Raw genomic sequence first — 22,263 nt, 5'->3', positions numbered from 1 at the left:
GGCACATATGAGCTGCTTCACTTGTCCTTTGCCAGGCACAAACTCGTTGTGCCATCACACAAATATTCCATATATTTGCATGTACCAAGTGTAATCCAATGGCTGCGCTGCCACCTCCAGCGGAGAAGAGGCGAATCTCTAGGTCTATCACCTTGCAACAGTCCATCGAGAAGACGGTGTAAAAATATGTACTCTGGATTCAATATTAATGACCTCCTGTGTGAGGGTTTTATCTTATCTATTGTAATGTGTATATATAGTGTGTTAACATTAAGAGACTGTGGGCCAGATGTAGGCAGCCCATGAAGAACCGGACTAACCCACTTACTGGGTCTCCACGGCGAGGGAACCGCCCAAATCTTCCATACCCTTCATACGTAGTAAAAGGAGACACAGGAGCCTTCGTCTGCAGGAGGAACCCAGATTTTTTCAATAGCCCGGGCTATGGAACAGGGTCCCAAGCTAGTCAGAGACAAGACAGAGGAGGCTGCCACTTCACTCTGTAGCTTACAAGCCTTTTATACTTTATTTTATCCCAGTCTGTTGGCTGTTAGTTCATTGTTTAATCAGGGCAGTGTTTGCAGTTGATAACCAGATCCAGATGACGTTTGTAGATGGTGACCTGGTCAAGGCTTGGTACACAAATCATTGTTCACTCGGCTTTGATCAAGGCTTAGTCTTTTCAGGTCACTGTTCAATTGCCTTGATCAAAGCCCGGTCTTTCAAGTCATTGTTTAATCACCTTGATGAAGGTCCAGCAGTCAGACCATTGTCCAGATAACCTGATCACGGTGTCAAGGATGTTTACCAGGCTGGGAGCAGGAGATGGAAAATATATCATTCACTCAGGGTGTGAGTGTCTCATGGCTTTCTGGTGAACTGCAGAGAACAGGGAGGTTGGGTGTGTGACAGTTCCTGGGCAGAAATGCAGGCTGCAAGATGTTTTTTGTCGTGTCAGTTAGAATTTTCCTCAGGAATCAGCAGAAACGACCAGGTGGGTCGTGTGGAAGTGTTTGACACGAGATGGCAATGAAAAAACAACGGAGTCCCGGTACAAATGATGCCGATCAGAAGAACACTTTTCCTCACCCAATATCGATCTGTAACGGGCGAAATTACTGAATTTACCGTTACCGTTACCAACCGGTATTAGGCATTTGAGATGTAGGGGCCTAATTTAAGGATTCGGTAATTTACCGAATCGGTAATTTAAGGAATCTGTAAATTACAGAATTCTTAAATACCGATTCGGTAAAATACTGAATCCGTAATGTAGGGAGCACTGAAGTGTGTGCATTTGTCATTTAAGGATCCGTTATTTACCACCAACTACAAGATGGTGGTAAATATCGAAAACCTGTGAAAAAGCAAATTTGTGCTTTTCCAAAAGTGCCATGTGGCAAGCATGTATGTGTGCCACATGTGCACCCATGCACTATTCAGGGGTGCAACAGGGTGTCAATGTGACACCCTGCCACCCTTGTAAGTCTTCCCCCTATTACCGATTAGGTATTTACCAAATCGGTAATTCCCATTCAGTCCTATGGGCCTCCAGGCCCATAGGAATGAATGGGGAATACCGAATCGGTATTTACCGAATTTTACCGATTCAGTAAAAATTACTGAATCAATACCTACATATCATTTACCGATTCTAAAATACCGAATCGGTAAAATTCGGTATTTTAGAATCGGTAAATAGTATTTACCTACATATGTGTTAAAAGTGCGGTGATGTGCTTGTGCACTTTTAGTTCATTCATTTACTACCAGCCTATGATATATGAATGTTATTTCACGCTCTTAAAGATTGATATTTTTCATTACTGCCACGTAAATAGCTACTTGGCTCTTGAGTTGAGGGTGGCTTTGCACTTCAGCAGAATGGCATGTGGCCTGGAATGTTCCCCATTAAGGCCTCTACAGGCAACTGCCTTACAGTGCCAACAAAAATTGCCACAAAATGGCGCCAGAATGCATCACATTTCCTCTAAAACAACTTCATTTTTGATAGAAGATAGCCAGCTGCTTTTTTTAAATTGCTTGTATCTCAGCTGCTTCTTAAACCGCCAAGCACAAAATGCACATAGCATTGGGCATGCCCTTTTGCACCCGAATTTTAAAATGAGGTGTACTTTTAATGTACAATTGCGTTCTTTGGAGATGGTAAACAGCAATACTGGGAAAGGTATTATGTCCACACACATGCTGTCGATCAGAAGCACTGGGCTCAGTGAACAAGCAGTTGAAGTGGGCCCTGTACTCTGTGCTGGCATTCTAACCAGAACCCTGGGGATGAACCAGTAGCTGAACATTTCTAAGCCAGCTCAAAGTTCAATGCATGGCATTATTGAAGCTGCTGATGCTGGTTGGTGGCAAAAAAGTTCCTGCCACCGCACCCTAGTACAGCGCCTCGGCAACATCGGAATCCAGGACAAGGCACTGGAATGGATCACCTCCTTCCTCGACGGAAGAACACAGAGAGTCCGCCTACCACCGTACAAGTCAGAGGCCACCAAAGTCATCTGCGGCGTCCCTCAAGGATCCTCACTGAGCCCCACCCTCTTCAACGTCTACATGAGCCCCCTCGCGGCCATCGCACGCCAACACAACCTCAACATAATCTCCTACGCCGACGACACCCAGCTGATCCTCTCCCTGACCAACGACCCCGCCACCGCCAGAGCCAACCTGCACGAAGGGATGAGAGAGGTAGCCGAATGGATGACGACCAGCCGCCTGAAACTGAACTCGGACAAGACGGAGGTCCTCATCCTGGGCTCCTCGCCCTCCGCCTGGGACGACTCCTGGTGGCCCCCCGCCCTGGGCACCGCACCCAAACCGACGGACCACGCACGCAACCTGGGATTCATCCTGGACTCCTCCCTCTCCATGACCAGACAAGTAAACGCCGTCTCCTCGTCTTGCTTCAACATCCTGCGCATGCTACGCAAGATCTTCCGGTGGATCCCCACCGAGACGAGGAAGACGGTCACCCAGGCCCTCGTCACCAGCCGACTGGACTACGGCAACGCCCTCTACGCCGGAACCACCGCCAAGCTCCAGAAGAGACTCCAGCGGATCCAGAACGCCTCGGCCAGACTCATCCTCGACATCCCCCGACGCAGCCACATCTCCGGACACCTGAGAGATCTGCACTGGCTCCCGGTCAACAAGAGAATCACCTTCCGTCTCCTCACCCACGCACACAAAGCCCTACACGACCAAGGCCCGAGCTACCTCAACAACCGGATCAACTTCTACACCCCCAAGCGCCTCCTCAGATCAACCAGCCACGCCCTCGCCGCCGTCCCCCGCATCCGAAGAGCGACAACAGGAGGAAGGTCCTTCTCCTACCTGGCCGCCAAGACCTGGAACTCACTCCCAACCGACCTGCGCCTGACCCAAGACCACCTCTCCTTCAGGAAGAAGCTCAAGACCTGGCTGTTCGAGCAGTAACGGCACCCCCCCCCCCCCCATCCCAGCGCCTTGAGACCCTACGGGTGAGTAGTGCGCTCTAAAAATGACATGATTGATTGATTGATTCTGACAACTCTAATAGAATGCTGTTCCTAAGCCAGGGTTATCTTCTTTTGCTTTGCAATTTTAGAACATGTATATTGCTTTCAGGGTGTTGGCGACTAGCATCAATAGTATCGAGCCCACACTCATATAAATCTAATATCTTTTGGCGCTTTTGTGCTCTTTGTAGGGAAAAGCCTCTGATCACTGTAACTCACATGTCCAGTGTTTTGGCATGTGTTAACCATACCACTAAAAGGCATATGACCTCCCCTCTGTGAGCTGTCCATCCATTCCCCCGATTTCTCATTGATCTGTTTCAGTTCTGACACTTGAAAGCAGCAGCACTTGAATGTTTCCTGAGTTGCTACAATTACAGGCCTCTAAGGATATGTATAGCAGTTGGAGGGATTTGCTTCCACCAGAATTGCTGCCTACATTTCTATGAAACAAACCAGTTTGCTGCCACTCATAAGGTTTCAAAGGCGAGACCTATTGGCTATGCCAATGCTTGTTATGCATTATCATCACCATAATAGGAGAGTTAGAGTCGTTATGGACTTTCAGGTAAGAAATGTATGGGAATTTGATGTCAGCAATGTTGGAATAGGGTTGGAAAGTGCAACACAAACCCCCCTCGGGGAGGACATGCCCTACCTTAACTCTTTGCAACTAATGGAATGAACATAACATGCAATATTTGTGGGATAACTGACAAGAAATTGGCAACATAAATAATGTGTGCAACAGTGCGTTCTATCATATCCCACTTGGGAGTTTTATTGACTTTTGTCCTCGTCATGATTCGCAGACAGCGACTTTAACCACTGGGAGATTGTTGAGATTTATTTAAACCAATGGTGATCTTTTCTATAATATTTTAGAGATGTTATCATATTTATTAATCTCTATTTTGCATTTTCTGCACATTTGTATATTGAAGGATTAAAATGTTGCATTTTATAGCACTTGCCCTTTGGGGTGATAAAAACAATGACGTTTATTAGAAAAAGAAAAAGAAAAAGAAAGAAAGAAGAGGATAGAAAAGAATACATTCACGAAGCAAGCAGAGAAAATTATTTAACAGTGTGTTTACTATGTCTATGCCATTCTGTATGTACATTGTGGCTACGTTTATATGAGGGTGAGAAAACCTGCATCTAATATCTGTGAACAACATTGTATTGTGTTTGTATAGCGCCTGAATCGACTCAAAGAGTATCTCTGCGCTTAGGTCGGTGCATATTATTCCAGGGAGAACTATTAAATTATTTAGAAACAAAAAGAGTGGTTTTAAGCAATTTTCTAAAAGCGAGATGATTTGAGCATTCTATTAATGAAAGAGGGAGGTCATTCCAATGCTTGGGACCGAGGTTTGAAAGAGACTTGTCTCCCTGTCTTTCTTTCCTAATTCTGGGAACTATTAACAAAGATTTGGTGCTGGAACGCAGGGCTCAACGGGTGGTAGGGAATACACTTTTCGGATAGATAGCTGGGACCAAGCTTGTGTAGTGCCTTGTGAACGGTGCAGCATAACTTAAACTTTATTCGTTGGCGTATTGGGAGCCAATGTAATTTTAGAAGGAGAGGTCGGGAAGCAGATCTAGGTGGCATGTTCAAGACCAGACGGGCCGCCGTATTTTGCAACACTTGTTATTTGTTAATTGATGCTTCATTAACAGAGAGCAGCAGATAATTGCAATAGTCTAAGCGGCTCAGTATGAGTGCCTGGATCAAGGTCTTTCGGACAGAGTCTGGAAGAAAAGGAAAGACTTGTCGAAGTAAGCCCAGTTTAAAAAGATGGCAGCAGTTTCGGTGCCTGTTTTTACAGAAACAGGATGTGGAAGTGATATATATATATATATATATATATATATATATATAAACGGCAGAAGGCTGCTGTGACAGCTGAAAACGCGTTCTCTAAAAGTTGCCAGGTCGGAGGAGACCTAATGCAATAGAAAGTGCCTTTGAAACTCAGCACTCCTTTTGTGCGTGCTCTATTCTATGTGGAGTAGTGTTGGATTGGCTAATCTCAAACTATAACGTCCCTGAAACCTATGGTTTTTTCAGTGAATTTCAAAGGTTTTTCAAATGCTAGTTTCTAACTATGCCTACAGAGGTAGGACATGTGAAAAAAGAAGAACAAACGCACAGAAAGAAGCAAAAGAAATGCAGAAAGAAGCAACAGAAGTCCACAAAGAAGAAGAAAAGTGCAGGAAGAACCAACAGAGGAGCAGAAAGAGGCCTTGTTGCAAAATCATCCTGTGCCCACAACTTTTTCAGATGGGTACTGGTGGTAACTGACTCTGACCAACCAGGCCTAGAGCCAGTGCTATGCTAAAAGACACTTAGAATACAGTGAAAATACCTACATACACTAGGTAACACTATGCGTTGGGGTACCCCTATGATTAGCATGTCTTCCTCTGTAAGGCCCTAGTACATAATAGGGCAGGGGGATTAAAACTACCTCTTAAAACGTGTTTCGGGCGTGTTTGTATAATGGTGAAGGGAGGGGGGGCCTGAGGTGACATATGTGCAAACACGCCCAGTGGCAGTTTTACGTTGGGAGATTAAGTCCCCTTGAATCCTGACGGTCCCTGGGGTCCAAATAGCCAACCAGGTACCTCCAGTAAGTGCCACAGAGCTGCGTTGCAGAGAGGTGTAAAAAGGGGAGTGGCCTGGCCCACCTCTCTGCAACACAGCGCAGTGGCGCTTACTGGAGGTACCTGGTGGGGTTGTTCACCCCCAGGGACCCTCAGGATTGAAGAGGAATTAATTCCCAACTTACAACGCACCACAGGGCATGCTTGCACACATTTCACCTCAGGCCCCGCCCCCTCCCTTCACCACTGTGCAAACGCGTCCGTGGCACATTTGAAGTTGGGAGATTAAGTCCCCTTAAATCCTGAGGGTCCCTGGGGTCCAACTGCTCCACAAGGTACCTCCAGTAAGCGATACAGAGCTGCGTTGCAGAGAGGTGTAAAAAGGGGCGTGGCCTCTGAACACCTCTCTGCAACGCAGCTCCCTGGCGTATACGGGCGGTTCCTGGTGGGCTAGTTGGCCCCCAGGGACCCCCAATATTCAAGGGGAATTAGTTCCCCATCTTACAACGCGCCAGGGGGCGTTTTTGCAGAGTGCTGCAGGGAGGGGGCAGGGCCTCCGGCGCAATGCCGGTCTTTTTTTCAAATGTATTTTTTTTAAGAAGGGGAGCTGGGTGGCCCCCCCTTCCTTTCCCATTTTATTGGCTCTGGGGCCTGGTTTGAAGTGTTGACAGCCATTTAGAATGCAGCTCGTGATCGGCAGGGTGAGCGGATCCTCTGTGCCTCTATATATCAAAACTTTGATTATTTGATTTTCTCAGCAACTACTGAACAGATTTACACCATTTAAAAACAGAGTGCTTTCTGAACCTTTTTGCCAAATTTGGTGTAATTCTGTTCAGCAGTTCGAGCTGTATCCGTGTCTTAAGTTTCCCATGGGGGATGCATTTTTTTACCTCTTTTTTTTTTTTTATTTCTCAGGAACTACTGAACGGATTTACACCATTTAACAAAAAGAGTTCTTTCTGAAACAAGGGCTACCTTTTTGCTAAATTTGGTGCAATGCCGTTCAACAGTTCGGGCTGTAGGCGTGTCTAAAGTTTCCTATGGGAATTAACATGGAGAAAACACGTTTTGGGACCCCCCCTTTTTTCTGGACCCCTGCTTACCGAATCACCCCAAAACTTTAAAGATAAGAGCTGACCGGAGCACCCCACTAGTTTTGAAAATTTCGCAAAGATTCGCCAACGGGCGCCAAAGTTATTGGGAAAAGAAAAAATGCTTTCTGAATAGAAACAAGGTCCTAACTATAACTATCTACTGGCGACCGGCAGTAGGTAATATATATATATATATATATTAATTATGTTACTCTCCCCAGATATCCCCCGGGAAGTGTAATTTAAAAAAAATCATTTTTCAGTAGTCTGACTGACTGTCGTTACTCTTTTGGCATTGGTATTCTCTTAGCAGTCTGGCGCCATTTCAGGCAGGCAGTGATCCATCTCTTAGCTTTCCAGTAAACACAATCTTAGACTGAAGTCTTTGAAGACATTATAGGAAGCAGCCCTGTTCCTTCACTCCCCAAAGCCATCACATGGTGGGCAAGGTGCCATTCCAAACCACATTAGGGAACTCTTACTCTGTGGTGCAGTAATACTTTCTGCTCTCTTTCTTTTCAGGGAAAGTCTCTCCAGTCCTCAGGGAAGCCAAACTGCAGTTGATCGATGCTGTAACGTGTAACCAATCGCGGTACTATGATGGCACCATCACCCCTCGCATGATGTGCGCTGGGTACCTGGATGGCACTGTGGACACCTGCCAGGTGAGTTCTCGCTTCCTGCACTAACTTCTCTCCATATCAGCCTTGTGCTCCTGATTCTGAAATACTGCAGGATTATAGATTCACATATTTTTGAATAATGCCTGGTGTCAGCTGGAGAATCCCTTGTAAAAATTGATGAGTACATTCTAAACTGCCACAAAACTTCTGTCTACAAGCAGTAGGGCTTGTTTTCACCCACCTATGTTTGTTCTGCTAACACAGTAACTCAACCCATAACTAACAAACTAGTTTGTTTCTTCATTACATATTATTGTGAGGGAATGCTACAAGGAGTTGTTGCTCTACTTGACAAATTTAAATATAAAATAGTTTGTTACTATACCAGTTGTTACAAAGGTTTGTGTCTAACATTGTTTCTATTAAACACTGTATCGAGCAGTGGCGAAACAATGGTATCATGAGTTTAATGCAAGCATGGCAAATGACACTCCTTTACTCATTAGAGGATATTAAAAGTATATATAATTGGGGTGCAGCGGGCCCCTCCCAGCCCTAGGTTCAGGTGCCACTGCACCTGCTGAACCATTGATATCTCCACCCCAGTAATGAGACCTGTAATTTTCAGGTTACAATATTATGTTATGTTTTGCTATATCATGTGTGTCTGTATCTTGCACAATTCACCCGGGAGGATATTCTGGTGCTCAAACAGGAGCTGTATGGTCTGAGCCAGGGTCAGGGCTAGGCGGAGTACCAGGTCTTTAGTTTCTTGAGGTATTCAAGAATGGAGGAGGAGGCTCTGATGCACAGGGGCAGGTCATTTTAAGCGGTTATGCAACTTTTGCCGGGGAGCCATTTGAAGGTCTTGAGCATCTTGAGTGTATGGAAGCAGGAGACTGAGGATGCGATCATGCCCTCACTTGGCCAATCATGGTGATTTGGCTGTTGACTGCTATTTCAAAGTATTTTTTACATGGTTTGCCTGGAGGGGTGTGGGTCTGAGTTCAGTAGGCCACTACATGGAGTCCCAGGGTGAGGTGTCTTTGCGGAAGATAACTACTTCTGTCTTGTCTGTGTTGATCTGGAGGCAGTTTATTTTCATCCATCTGGCGATTTTGGTCATGCAGATGGGGAAATTGGCCAGAGTGTTTGGCGTCTTGTCAGAGAGGGAGAGTATAAGCTGCAAAAAGAACATTAGATGGATGGAATGCTGAACAATGTCAAACATTCACCCCCAGTACAAATATCTAGGCCTAAAACCACTGTGGTTTTTTTGCTCAACATGCCATTCCAGTTTGTTTCCAGCCATATGCAAATCAGTCTTGACCCTGTTCCTCATGGGAACAGTCCAGCCCAAACTGCCAGGCTAGGTCTTCCCTGGAATGGAAACAAGAACCCAGAGACCGGCTTCAGGGTATCACCCCTCATCAGTTGGGTTTGCTTGACTCCAGTGTGATGGGGGCATGGGACTCACTTCTGGGCATACCCATCCCACTCGGGGTAACAAATGCAAAAAAAACAATTGATGGACAGAATGCAGAACAATGTCAAACATTCGCCCCCAGTACAAAGATCTGGACCTAAATCCATTGGTTATTATCAGTGTGAGATAGGCCATACACTATGCAATAACAGCTTGAGAAAAGGAAAAGGTCTCATTTTAAAGATGCATGCAGCAAGTGCTCTTAAGAAGACTCCCATGAAGTCTGTGTTTGTTGCCAGTACAAGACCATCGCACCCCAGCTTGTGAGATCTACCAATGGTCCTCAAGTTGAACTGGGAAAGTGAGGGTGATGATCATGGAATCAAGGAAAAACCAAACCCTTATGTAGGAAAAAAAGCTTCTGCTTAGACCATTTTTTCCAAAAGCTGGTGACTGTTTAAAAGGTAAAGGGCCATATGTATCAACATACCCTTTTGCGATGCCTAAATAGCGATTTTTAAGGAATCGCTATTTAGAATTCGCAAAATGGTATGTATGAAGAAAATCGCTATTTTTTAGCGATTCCTTAAAATTCCTTAATCGCAATTAAGGAATAATTTCCCATTCATTTCTATGGGCCAGGAGGCCCATAGGAATGAATGTGAAATTATTCTCAATTTGCGATTCGCAATTTGCTAATCGCAAATTGAGAATAATTTCAAGGGTGCAGGGGTGTCTCAAGAACACCCTGCTGCACCCCTGAAAATGACATGTGTGCGCATATGGCGCACATACATGCCCTAAGGGCATGTATGAGCGTCATATGGCACCTTTGGATTTAAAAAAAAATGCATTTTGAAAAGAATTCGCAACTTACCACCAACTATAAGTTGGTGGTAATTTGCGATTCTTTATGGGCATTTAGGAATTTTTTTTCTTCCTTGATACATTGCATTCAAGGAATCGCAAAATGTGCAATTCTTTAAATGCAATCGCAAAATAAGGAATCGCAAAATTTTCGATTCCTTATTTTGCACGCAGATTTCCTTAATACATACCATTTTGCCAAGTTGCATTCGCGTTTGCGAATGCAGTTTGGCTTGATACATATGGCCCTTAGTGCTGAAGGCTTTCCGAGGGCACTTAAGGAGCTACGTCCCATTCCCCTTCAGTCAAGAATCCTCATACCATTTGTTCTCTGCTGAGCCTCAGGCACTTCACAGTAATGGCTTCTTTGTTGAAAGCACCAACGTCTGCCTCAGTGTCTGGAACTATCCCTCCCTCTGCTGCCCCTTCACAATGTCAATACTATAGAAGTTTCTGTTAGCATTCCCAGCATGTAAAGCTCTGAGTATGAGCTGGACGCCAAGGGCTGATATGTGCACACAGAAGGCTCGGGAGGGATTATAAATCAGAGATATGTGATTATGGTATTAACTGAGTGAGGTAAATATCCTGCCCTACTCACACAGCTTGTAATCTCGTTATCTGAGTGACATACTTCATCTCTTTTTTTGTAGGGTGACTCTGGTGGACCCCTTGTGTGCCAGGAGGATGGGCTGTGGTGGCAGGTGGGCATCGTGAGCTGGGGTGAAGGCTGTGGCAGGCCCAATCGGCCAGGGGTCTATGCCAACCTCACTGTGCTGCTGGACTGGGTGTACCACCGGCTACAGGTGAGGGAGTCGTGTCTGCAAGCATCAAGCACCCAGCCAACTACAGAAGTGGCTCTACAGCTGTGCTAACCTCTGGAGCCATGCATGTGCCTGGATACCCTCCCGGGTGACAAGCAGCGCTCTACAAATCCACCTTACGTTACATTACATTACATGCCTACAGGTAACAAGTTCTGCATCCATGGGCCAGAGACATCCATGCCTAGAAGTGATGGGCTCTGATTCCCTGTGCCAGTCCCTTAAGCCATCCTTTCCTAAAGTTGTTGGGTTCTGTATCCCTGTACCAACCAGCCCTAGCAGTGGCACTGTGCTGCAGTGCCAGTCCCCATCTCTACTATTGGTTACAGATTCTGTATCATTAAACCAGTCCCTAGATGTGGCAGGCTATGTGTCCTGTGACCATCTTCTGAATCCTCTAGGTAGATGATGTATGAAAATATGATAGAATATTGTCTGACATCAATATTGCATCCGAAACATTGTTTACAAAAAAATCAACCCGTTTGGAGTTAATAATAAAAAGTCTGCACCCCATTGGACAACATTTATGTCAGACAATATTTCCGACTATGATACTCTGACACGCAACCCTCTTGCCATAGTAGTGACAGGCTCTGTACACTGTAACCCTCTAGCCATAGTAGTGAAAGGCTCTGTACACTGTAACCCTCTAGCCATAGTAGTGACACGCTCTGTACCCCAGCACCCTCTAGCCATTGTAGTGACACGCTCTGTACTCTGCAACCCTCTTGCCATAGTAGTGACACGCTCTGTACAGCAGCTACCCTCTAATCGTAGTAGTGACATATTCTGTACCTCTGCGACCCTGTATCCATAGTAGTGACATGTCCTGTACTTCTGCGGCTCTATAGCCGTAGCAGTGACATGTTCTGCATCCCTATTCATAATAATAATATCAGTATTTGTAAAGTGCACAGCTACCTCCGGAGAGGTGCGTCGGCGCTGGGGGCCCTCGGGAAGATTAAGTGAGCTATTGCCCAGAGTCACTCTGGTCACAGTAGTGACATGTTCTGTACCTCTGTGACCCTCTAGTCTTAGAAGTTACATGTTCTGTACCTCTGTGGCTGTCTATCCATAGTAGTGACATGTTATGTACCTCTGTGACCGTCTATTCATAGGAGTGACGTGTTCTGTTCCTCCTGGGCCTTCTAGATGTAGCAGTGACATGCTTTGCATCCCTATGACCCTCTAGTCACAGTAGTGACATGCTCTGTACCTCTCTGACCCTCTAGCCATAGTAGTGACATGCTCTGTACCTCTCTGACCCTCTAGCCCTAGTAGTGACATGCTCTGTACCTCTCTGACCCTCTAGCCCTAGTAGTGACATGCTCTGTACCTCTCTGACCCTCTAGCCCTAGTAGTGACATGCTCTGTACCTCTCTGACCCTCTAGCCCTAGAAGTGACATGCTCTGTACCTCTCTGACCCTCTAGCCCTAGTAGTGACATGCTCTGTACCTCTCTGACCCTCTAGCCCTAGTAGTGACATGCTCTGTACCTCTCTGACCCTCTAGCCCTAGAAGTGACATGCTCTGTACCTCTCTGACCCTCTAGCCCTAGTAGTGACATGCTCTGTACCTCTCTGACCCTCTAGCCCTAGTAGTGACATGCTCTGTACCTCTCTGACCCTCTAGCCCTAGTAGTGACATGCTCTGTACCTCTCTGACCCTCTAGCCCTAGTAGTGACATGCTCTGTACCTCTCTGACCCTCTAGCCCTAGTAGTGACATGCTCTGTACCTCTCTGACCCTCTAGCCCTAGTAGTGACACGCTCTGTAGCTCTCTGACCCTCTAGCCCTAGTAGTGACACGCTCTGTACCTCTCTGACCCTCTAGCCCTAGTAGTGACACGCTCTGTACCTCTCTGACCCTCTAGCCCTAGTAGTGACACGCTCTGTACCTCTCTGACCCTCTAGCCCTAGTAGTGACACGCTCTGTACCTCTCTGACCCTCTAGCCCTAGTAGTGACACGCTCTGTACCTCTCTGACCCTCTAGCCCTAGTAGTGACATGCTCTGTACCTCTCTGACCCTCTAGCCCTAGTAGTGACATGCTCTGTACCTCTCTGACCCTCTAGCCCTAGTAGTGACATGCTCTGTACCTCTCTGACCCTCTAGCCCTGGTAGTGACATGCTCTGTACCTCTCTGACCCTCTAGCCCTAGTAGTGACATGCTCTGTACCTCTCTGACCCTCTAGCCCTAGTAGTGACATGCTCTGTACCTCTCTGACCCTCTAGCCCTAGTAGTGACATGCTCTGTACCTCTCTGACCCTCTAGCCCTAGTAGTGACACGCTCTGTACCTCTCTGACCCTCTAGCCCTAGTAGTGACATGCTCTGTACCTCTCTGACTCTCTAGCCCTAGTAGTGACACGCTCTGTACCTCTCTGACCCTCTAGCCCTAGTAGTGACATGCTCTGTACCTCTCTGACCGTCTATCCATAGTAGTGACATGCTCTGTACCTCTCTGACCCTCTAGCCATAGTAGTGACATGCTCTGTACCTCTCTGACCCTCTAGCCCTAGTAGTGACATGCTCTGTACCTCTCTGACCCTCTAGCCCTAGTAGTGACATGCTCTGTACCTCTCTGACCCTCTAGCCATAGTAGTGACACGCTCTGTACCTCTCTGACCCTCTAGCCCTAGTAGTGAAATGCTCTGTACCTCTCTGACCCTCTAGCCCTAGTAGTGACACGCTCTGTACCTCTCTGACCCTCTAGCCCTAGTAGTGACATGCTCTGTACCTCTCTGACCGTCTATCCATAGTAGTGACACGCTCTGTACCTCTCTGACCCTCTAGCCATAGTAGTGACACGCTCTGTACCTCTCTGACCCTCTAGCCCTAGTAGTGACATGCTCTGTACCTCTCTGACCCTCTAGCCCTAGTAGTGACATGCTCTGTAGCTCTCTGACCCTCTAGCCATAGTAGTGACATGCTCTGTACCTCTCTGACCCTCTAGCCCTAGTAGTGACATGCTCTGTACCTCTCTGACCCTCTAGCCCTAGTAGTGACATGCTCTGTACCTCTCTGACCCTCTAGCCCTAGTAGTGACATGCTCTGTACCTCTCTGACCCTCTAGCCCTAGTAGTGACATGCTCTGTACCTCTCTGACCCTCTAGCCCTAGTAGTGACATGCTCTGTACCTCTCTGACCCTCTAGCCCTAGTAGTGACATGCTCTGTACCTCTCTGACCCTCTAGCCCTAGTAGTGACATGCTCTGTACCTCTCTGACCGTCTATCCATAGTAGTGACACGCTCTGTACCTCTCTGACCCTCTAGCCATAGTAGTGACATGCTCTGTACCTCTCTGACCCTCTAGCCCTAGCAGTGACACGCTCTGTACCTCTCTGACCCTCTAGCCCTAGTAGTGACATGCTCTGTACCTCTCTGACCGTCTATCCATAGTAGTGACATGCTCTGTACCTCTCTGACCCTCTAGCCATAGTAGTGACATGCTCTGTACCTCTCTGACCCTCTAGCCCTAGTAGTGACACGCTTTGTACCTCTCTGACCCTCTAGCACTAGTAGTGACATGCTCTGTACCTCTCTGACCCTCTAGCCATAGTAGTGACACGCTCTGTACCTCTCTGACCCTCTAGCCCTAGTAGTGACATGCTCTGTACCTCTCTGACCCTCTAGCCCTAGTAGTGACACGCTCTGTACCTCTCTGACCCTCTAGCCCTAGTAGTGACATGCTCTGTACCTCTCTGACCGTCTATCCATAGTAGTGACACGCTCTGTACCTCTCTGACCCTCTAGCCATAGTAGTGACATGCTCTGTACCTCTCTGACCCTCTAGCCCTAGTAGTGACACGCTCTGTACCTCTCTGACCCTCTAGCCCTAGTAGTGACATGCTCTGTACCTCTCTGACCCTCTAGCCCTAGTAGTGACATGCTCTGTACCTCTCTGACCCTCTAGCCCTAGTAGTGACATGCTCTGTACCTCTCTGACCCTCTAGCCATAGTAGTGACATGCTCTGTACCTCTCTGACCCTCTAGCCCTAGTAGTGACATGCACTGTACCTCTCTGACCCTCTAGTCACAGTAGTGACACGCTCTGTACCTCTCTGACCCTCTAGCGCTAGTAGTGACATGCTCTGTACCTCTCTGACCGTCTATCCATAGTAGTGACATGCTCTGTACCTCTCTGACCCTCTAGCCCTAGTAGTGACATGCTCTGTACCTCTCTGACCCTCTAGCACTAGTAGTGACACGCTCTGTACCTCTTTGACCCTCTAGCCATAGTAGTGACATGCTCTGTACCTCTCTGACCCTCTAGCCATAGTAGTGACATGCTCTGTACCTCTCTGACCGTCTATCCATAGTAGTGACATGCTCTGTACCTCTCTGACCCTCTAGCCATAGTAGTGACATGCTCTGTACCTCTCTGACCCTCTAGCCCTAGTAGTGACACGCTCTGTACCTCTCTGACCCTCTAGCCCTAGTAGTGACACGCTCTGTACCTCTCTGACCCTCTAGCCCTAGTAGTGACATGCTCTGTACCTCTCTGACCCTCTAGCCATAGTAGTGACATGCTCTGTACCTCTCTGACCCTCTAGCCCTAGTAGTGACATGCTCTGTACCTCTCTGACCCTCTAGCCCTAGTAGTGACATGCTCTGTACCTCTCTGACCGTCTATCCATAGTAGTGACATGCTCTGTACCTCTCTGACCCTCTAGTCACAGTAGTGACACGCTCTGTACCTCTCTGACCCTCTAGCCCTAGTAGTGACATGCTCTGTACCTCTCTGACCGTCTATCCATAGTAGTGACATGCTCTGTACCTCTCTGACCCTCTAGCCCTAGTAGTGACATGCTCTGTACCTCTCTGACCCTCTAGCACTAGTAGTGACATGCTCTTTACCTCTCTGACCCTCTAGCCCTAGTAGTGACATGCTCTGTACCTCTCTGACCCTCTAGCCCTAGTAGTGACATGCTCTGTACCTCTCTGACCGTCTATCCATAGTAGTGACATGCTCTGTACCTCTCTGACCCTCTAGCCCTAGTAGTGACATGCTCTGTACCTCTCTGACCCTCTAGCCCTAGTAGTGACATGTTCTGTACCTCTGTGACTGTCTATCCATAGTAGTGACATGTTATGTACCTCTGTGACCGTCTATTCATAGGAGTGACGTGTTCTGTTCCTCCTGGGCCTTCTAGATGTAGCAGTGACATGCTTTGCATCCCTACGACCCTCTAGTCACAGTAGTGACACGCTCTGTAGCTCTCTGACCCTCTAGTCACAGTAGTGACATGCTCTGTACCTCTCTGACCTCTAGCCATAGTAGTGACATGCTCTGTACCTCTCTGACCTCTAGCCATAGTAGTGACATGCTCTGTACCTCTCTGACCCTCTAGCCCTAGTAGTGACATGCTCTGTACCTCTCTGACCGTCTATCCATAGTAGTGACATGCACTGTACCTCTCTGACCCTCTAGCCATAGTAGTGACATGCTCTGTACCACTCTGACCCTCTAGCCCTAGTAGTGACATGCTCTGCACCTTTGAGACCCTCTAGCGACAGTAGTGGCATGCTCTGTACCTCTCTGACCCTCTAGCCCTAGTAGTGACATACTCTGTACCTCTCTGACCCTCTAGCCATAGTAGTGACATGCTCTGTACCTCTCTGACCCTCTAGCCCTAGTAGTGACATGCTCTGTACCTCTCTGACCCTCTAGCCCTAGTAGTGACATGCTCTGTACCTCTCTGACCCTCTAGCCCTAGTAGTGACAGGCTCTGTACCTCTCCGACCCTCTAGCCCCTAGTAGTGACATGCTCTGTACCTCTCTGACCCTCTAGCCCTAGTAGTGACATGCTCTGTACCTCTCTGACCCTCTAGCCATAGTAGTGACATGCACTGTATCTCTCTGACCCTCTAGTCACAGTAGTGACACGCTCTGTAGCTCTCTGACCCTCTAGCCATAGTAGTGACATGCTCTGTACCTCTCTGACCCTCTAGTCACAGTAGTGACATGCAATGTACCTCTCTGACCCTCTAGCCCTAGTAGTGACATGCTCTGTACCTCTCTGACCCTCTAGCCCTAGTAGTGACATGCTCTGTACCTCTCTGACCCTCTAGCCATAGTAGTGACATGCTCTGTACCTCTCTGACCCTCTAGCCCTAGTAGTGACATGCTCTGTACCTCTCTGACCCTCTAGCTCTAGTAGTGACATGCTCTGTACCTCTCTGACCGTCTATCCATAGTAGTGACATGCTCTGTACCTCTCTGACCCTCTAGTCACAGTAGTGACACGCTCTGTAGCTCTCTGACCCTCTAGCCATAGTAGTGACATGCTCTGTACCTCTCTGACCCTCTAGCCCTAGTAGTGACATGCTCTGTACCTCTCTGACCCTCTAGCCATAGTAGTGACATGCTCTGTACCTCTCTCACCCTCTAGCCCTAGTAGTGACATGCTCTGTACCTCTCTGACCCTCTAGCCCTAGTAGTGACATGCTCTGTACCTCTCTGACCCTCTAGCCATAGTAGTGACATGCTCTGTACCTCTCTGACCCTCTAGCCCTAGTAGTGACACGCTCTGTACCTCTCTGACCCTCTAGCCATAGTGGTGACATGCTCTGTACCTCTCTGACCCTCTAGCCATAGTAGTGACATGCACTGTACCTCTCTGACCCTCTAGTCACAGTAGTGACATGCTCTGTACCTCTCTGACCCTCTAGCCCTAGTAGTGACATGCTCTGTACCTCTCTGACCCTCTAGCCCTAGTAGTGACATGCTCTGTACCTCTCTGACCCTCTAGCCCTAGTAGTGACATGCTCTGTACCTCTCTGACCCTCTAGCCATAGTAGTGACATGCTCTGTACCTCTCTGACCGTCTATCCATAGTAGTGACACGCTCTGTAGCTCTCTGACCCTCTAGCCATAGTAGTGACATGCTCTGTACCTCTCTGACCCTCTAGCCCTAGTAGTGACATGCTCTGTACCTCTCTGACCCTCTAGCCATAGTAGTGACATGCTCTGTACCTCTAGCCCTAGTAGTGACATGCTCTGTACCTCTCTGACCCTCTAGCCCTAGTAGTGACATGCTCTGTACCTCTCTGACCCTCTAGCCATAGTAGTGACATGCTCTGTACCTCTCTGACCCTCTAGCCCTAGTAGTGACACGCTCTGTACCTCTCTGACCCTCTAGCCATAGTGGTGACATGCTCTGTACCTCTCTCACCCTCTAGCCATAGTAGTGACATGCACTGTACCTCTCTGACCCTCTAGTCACAGTAGTGACATGCTCTGTACCTCTCTGACCCTCTAGCCCTAGTAGTGACATGCTCTGTACCTCTCTGACCCTCTAGCCCTAGTAGTGACATGCTCTGTACCTCTCTGCCCCTCTAGCCCTAGTAGTGACATGCTCTGTACCTCTCTGCCCCTCTAGCCATAGTAGTGACATGCTCTGTACCTCTCTGACCCTCTAGCCATAGTAGTGACATGCTCTGTACCTCTCTGACCCTCTAGCCCTAGTAGTGACATGCTCTGCACCTTTGAGACCCTCTAGCGACAGTAGTGGCATGCTCTGTACCTCTCTGACCCTCTAGCCCTAGTAGTGACATGCTCTGTACCTCTCTGACCCTCTAGCCCTAGTAGTGACATGCTCTGTACCTCTCTGACCCTCTAGCCCTAGTAGTGACATGCTCTGTACCTCTCTGACCCTCTAGTCCTAGTAGTGACATGCTCTGTACCTCTCTGACCCTCTAGCCCTAGTAGTGACATGCTCTGTACCTCTCTGACCCTCTAGCCATAGTAGTGACATGCTCTGTACCTCTCTGACCCTCTAGCCCTAGTAGTGACATGCTCTGCACCTTTGAGACCCTCTAGCGACAGTAGTGGCATGCTCTGTACCTCAGTGCGAATCCCCGATCCCTCCAGGCAAGGAAGTAACATCCTCCATATCTCTGCACAAGCCTCCTGACAGACACTCTTAAACAGTGCATGCCTTGTGTCTCTGACACCTTTAGCTGTAGAAAGAACATGTTATCAACTGAAGAAATGTACAAGACCATTATTCCCACATGATATGTAATGTAAAGACTCAGTGTACAACAATTATCAGTAAACAAATCTTTTGACCACAAACTACCAGGAAATGCACTTGGTCTGGTGATGGCGATCTCTATTCCCTCATGTTAATATCTTCGCTTGTTTATATCTATGTAGCTAGAGGGTTTTAACCATTTCTTATGTGTTAGCTTTTATTGAGACTCAGTGTACATTTTTTTATTCTTAGGCATAGGCTTTATTGTAGCTTTCCTGATGAAGGTGCCTTGCTCACCGAAATGCACGTAAATACTATGAAGATTCATCATTAAATTAAAAGCCACTCAACTGCACCTTCAAGCTTATTGTATTTTTGATTTTTTGTTTTTTATCATCTTTATGAATTTGTATATAGTTCACTTTATGATTGATTGTATATTTCTTCCTATATGGATCATATGTATAGGATATACGGCTTTGCCTGTTGTATGCAGTATCTGAAAAACATCTATCACTGTTATTAATGTTGTTTATGCTGTGATGTTATTACCCCATATATGTTTTTCCAAGGAATAATACAGAACTTGGTATACAGAGACGCTAAAGGCCGAGAAATCCCGCTGTAAGAAGCTGGAACGCGTTTGGCGGAAAGATTATTCTAAGCCATCAGCTCTTGTCTACAAGAGTGCCTTAAAAATCTACCACACAGCCTGTGCCTCTACTAGGGCCAATTTTGTGGCAAAATCTATAGAAGAGGCCCTTGACAAATCCAAAGTTTTGTTTGGCCTAGTCAAAAACCTTGCAGGGTCTCTCTCCATAGCTAAAGCTCCCCCCTTGTCGAGCCAAAGATGCAACGACATTGCCCAGTTCTTTATGAATAAGGTGGACAAAATCCACCAGGACATCTCCATTTGTAAGCTGGGACAAAATCCTACGGTACAACCGACTCTCTTCAAGGAGGCCACTCGTCACCCGGCTCATATCCCTTGTCCGTTACTGACTTGGCCTGATCTAGAGCCTGATGGCCTCCTTGATACTCTCTGCAAAATAAAATCAGGTTCCCCTTTGGATCCTTTACCCATTGCCGTACTTAGGTCCCTTGACTCTCAGCAATTGTCAGCAATCTGCTCTACTTTGAACCTATCGCTTAAGAGTGCCACAGTTCCGGCCATCTGGAAACACGCTATGGTCACGCCACTCCTGAAAAAGCCTTCTGCAGACCCCGAACTTCTCTCAAACTACCGCCTATTTCACTGTTACCTGCTTTTTCTAAGGTGCTCGAACGCCACATTCATTGCCACCTGACCCAGTTTGTGACCTCTAACATCTTACTCCATCCTTCGCAGTCAGGATTTCGGTCAGGTTTCTCAACAGAAACGACGCTCCTAGGCGTTACAGAGAATCTCCGTTCTGTGCTAGACAGAGGGGAGACGGCCGCGCTGATATTACTTGATCTCAGCGCGGCGTTCGACACCATTTCCCACAAAATCCTCCTGGACGGCTTAGCCAGCATGGGCGTTGGAGGATTGGCCCTGGGCTGGTTGGTCTCTTTTCTTGCTGATCGCACCTTTCAAATCTTTTCCCAATCCGCCACTTCCAATGTTTACCCCCAACCTCACGGTGTCCCTCAAGGTTCCATCCTTAGCCCCCTTCTCTTCAATCTGTATGTCACCCCTCTAGCCCATATAGCAGACAGCGTTGGTCTTACTTTATTTACGTACGCTGACGACTCGCAGATTGTCTTTGCGCTCACCAAATCTGACAAGGCCTTCACTTCTCTCCTCTCAGTTGGACTTAGTGAAATTGCCAAATGGATGGACCATAACCTTCTTAAGTTGAATGGGGATAAGACCGAGGTCCTTGTCCTGGGTCATAAACCTGACCTTTGGACTTCGACGCACTGGCCTATCGAACTCGGCCCCCTTCCAGCACCTGTGGAACAGGTGCGAAATCTCGGTGTTGTTATTGACAGGGATCTGACAATGCAATGCCAAGTAAACAAGGTATCATCCACATGCTTCACCATTATACGTTGGTTGAGAAAGATCTTGTGGATGTTGCCTGTGGACACCCGGCGTTCAGTTGTGAGTGCCTTGGTCACCTCCCGGTTGGATTATGGTAACATACTTTACCTGGGGGCGGCCAAGGCTGTCACGCGCCGCCTCCAGTTGGTACAAAATGCCGCAGCGCGCCTGCTCAGCGGATGCCGTAAAACCGACCATGTATCCAGCCACCTTCGTAAACTTCATTGGCTGAAGGTGGAAAACCATGTGAAGTTCAAGGCACTTACCTATATGCATTAGATCAGGCAGAAGGTGGCCCCAAGCTATCTTCAGACCTTGGTGAAATCGTATTCTCCTACCCGCTCCCTCCGATTCTCCTCCCAAATTCTCTTCTCTGTGCCGAGGGTCAAACTTTCAAGAATGGGAGGCCGTTCTTTTGCCTATCTGGGGCCTAAGTTATGGAACTCTCTCCCTCTGATCATTTGGTCGGAGGACAATCACTTTTGTTTCCGCAAAGCCATTAAGACCTGGCTCTTTGACCAATAATTGCATCCGCCTCTACCTGACTCTATTAGCAGCACAATCTTAGCGCCGGGAAACCCTTAGGGGTAGCTGTCGCGCTCTACAAACTTAAATAATAAATAAATAATAAAAATAAACTTACAATGGTCTCACAATTTTGTATGAATAAAAAGATTGATAATTGTTGTACACTGAGTCTTTACATATCATGTGGGAATAATGGTCTTGTATATTTAATAGACCAATAGTTGCCTAGGGGATTTTACATTGTAACGTTTCATGCATGTGTTTCTCTACAGGTTGATAACGAGATTCCTTGACGTGTGGTCCAACCCCTCGTGCTGAGATTAGTAAACGAGAGCAAGCAGTCTGTCCTGGTGAGAAATGGCACAGCTAAATGGACAATTGGTGACTTGAAATAAAACATGGAAAACTCCATAGTTTGTCTCTGAGAATGATTTCTGCTGCTGGGTGGTGGGGATGGGAAGGAAGCATCTCTCTGCTTCTAGATGAGACCTCTGCGATGAGTGCCCGAGTGGACCCCATCTAGGCACTTCAGGCAGTCTCAGGATTGCTACTCATGGTGGAGAGACTGGAGCAGGTTACAGACTGTCCTCATGCTACTGGTGGCACAGGGTCAGCTCTCAGTCAGAAGATGAATCCATCTGCCACCATGCCTGTTGCCTCATTGCTTCTGGACATAAGCATACATGTGCACAGTATGTAACATACCATAGCCATTCCAGTATATGTATGCTCAGTAATACGTAGAACATGTTTGTCATTC

At 47.3% G+C, this 22,263-nt stretch overlaps 1 pseudogene across 1 annotated transcript in view; it reads left to right on the top strand.

The window, feature by feature from the left end:
• LOC144769727 (uncharacterized) overlaps positions 1-21,906 on the top strand; it is a 198,219-nt pseudogene extending 176,313 nt beyond the window's left edge. Inside the window, exons 14-16 of the transcript XR_013598746.1 lie at positions 7,751-7,893; positions 10,798-10,950; positions 21,776-21,906. The product of XR_013598746.1 is annotated as an uncharacterized LOC144769727 (transcript). The remainder of the gene's footprint in view (positions 1-7,750; positions 7,894-10,797; positions 10,951-21,775) is intronic.
• Positions 21,907-22,263: the final 357 nt, after the last annotated feature.

Source organism: Lissotriton helveticus, chromosome 7, assembly GCF_964261635.1.
Source record: "Lissotriton helveticus chromosome 7, aLisHel1.1, whole genome shotgun sequence".
NCBI lineage: Eukaryota > Metazoa > Chordata > Amphibia > Caudata > Salamandridae > Lissotriton > Lissotriton helveticus.
This window is presented reverse-complemented; position numbering and strand designations above follow the sequence as displayed.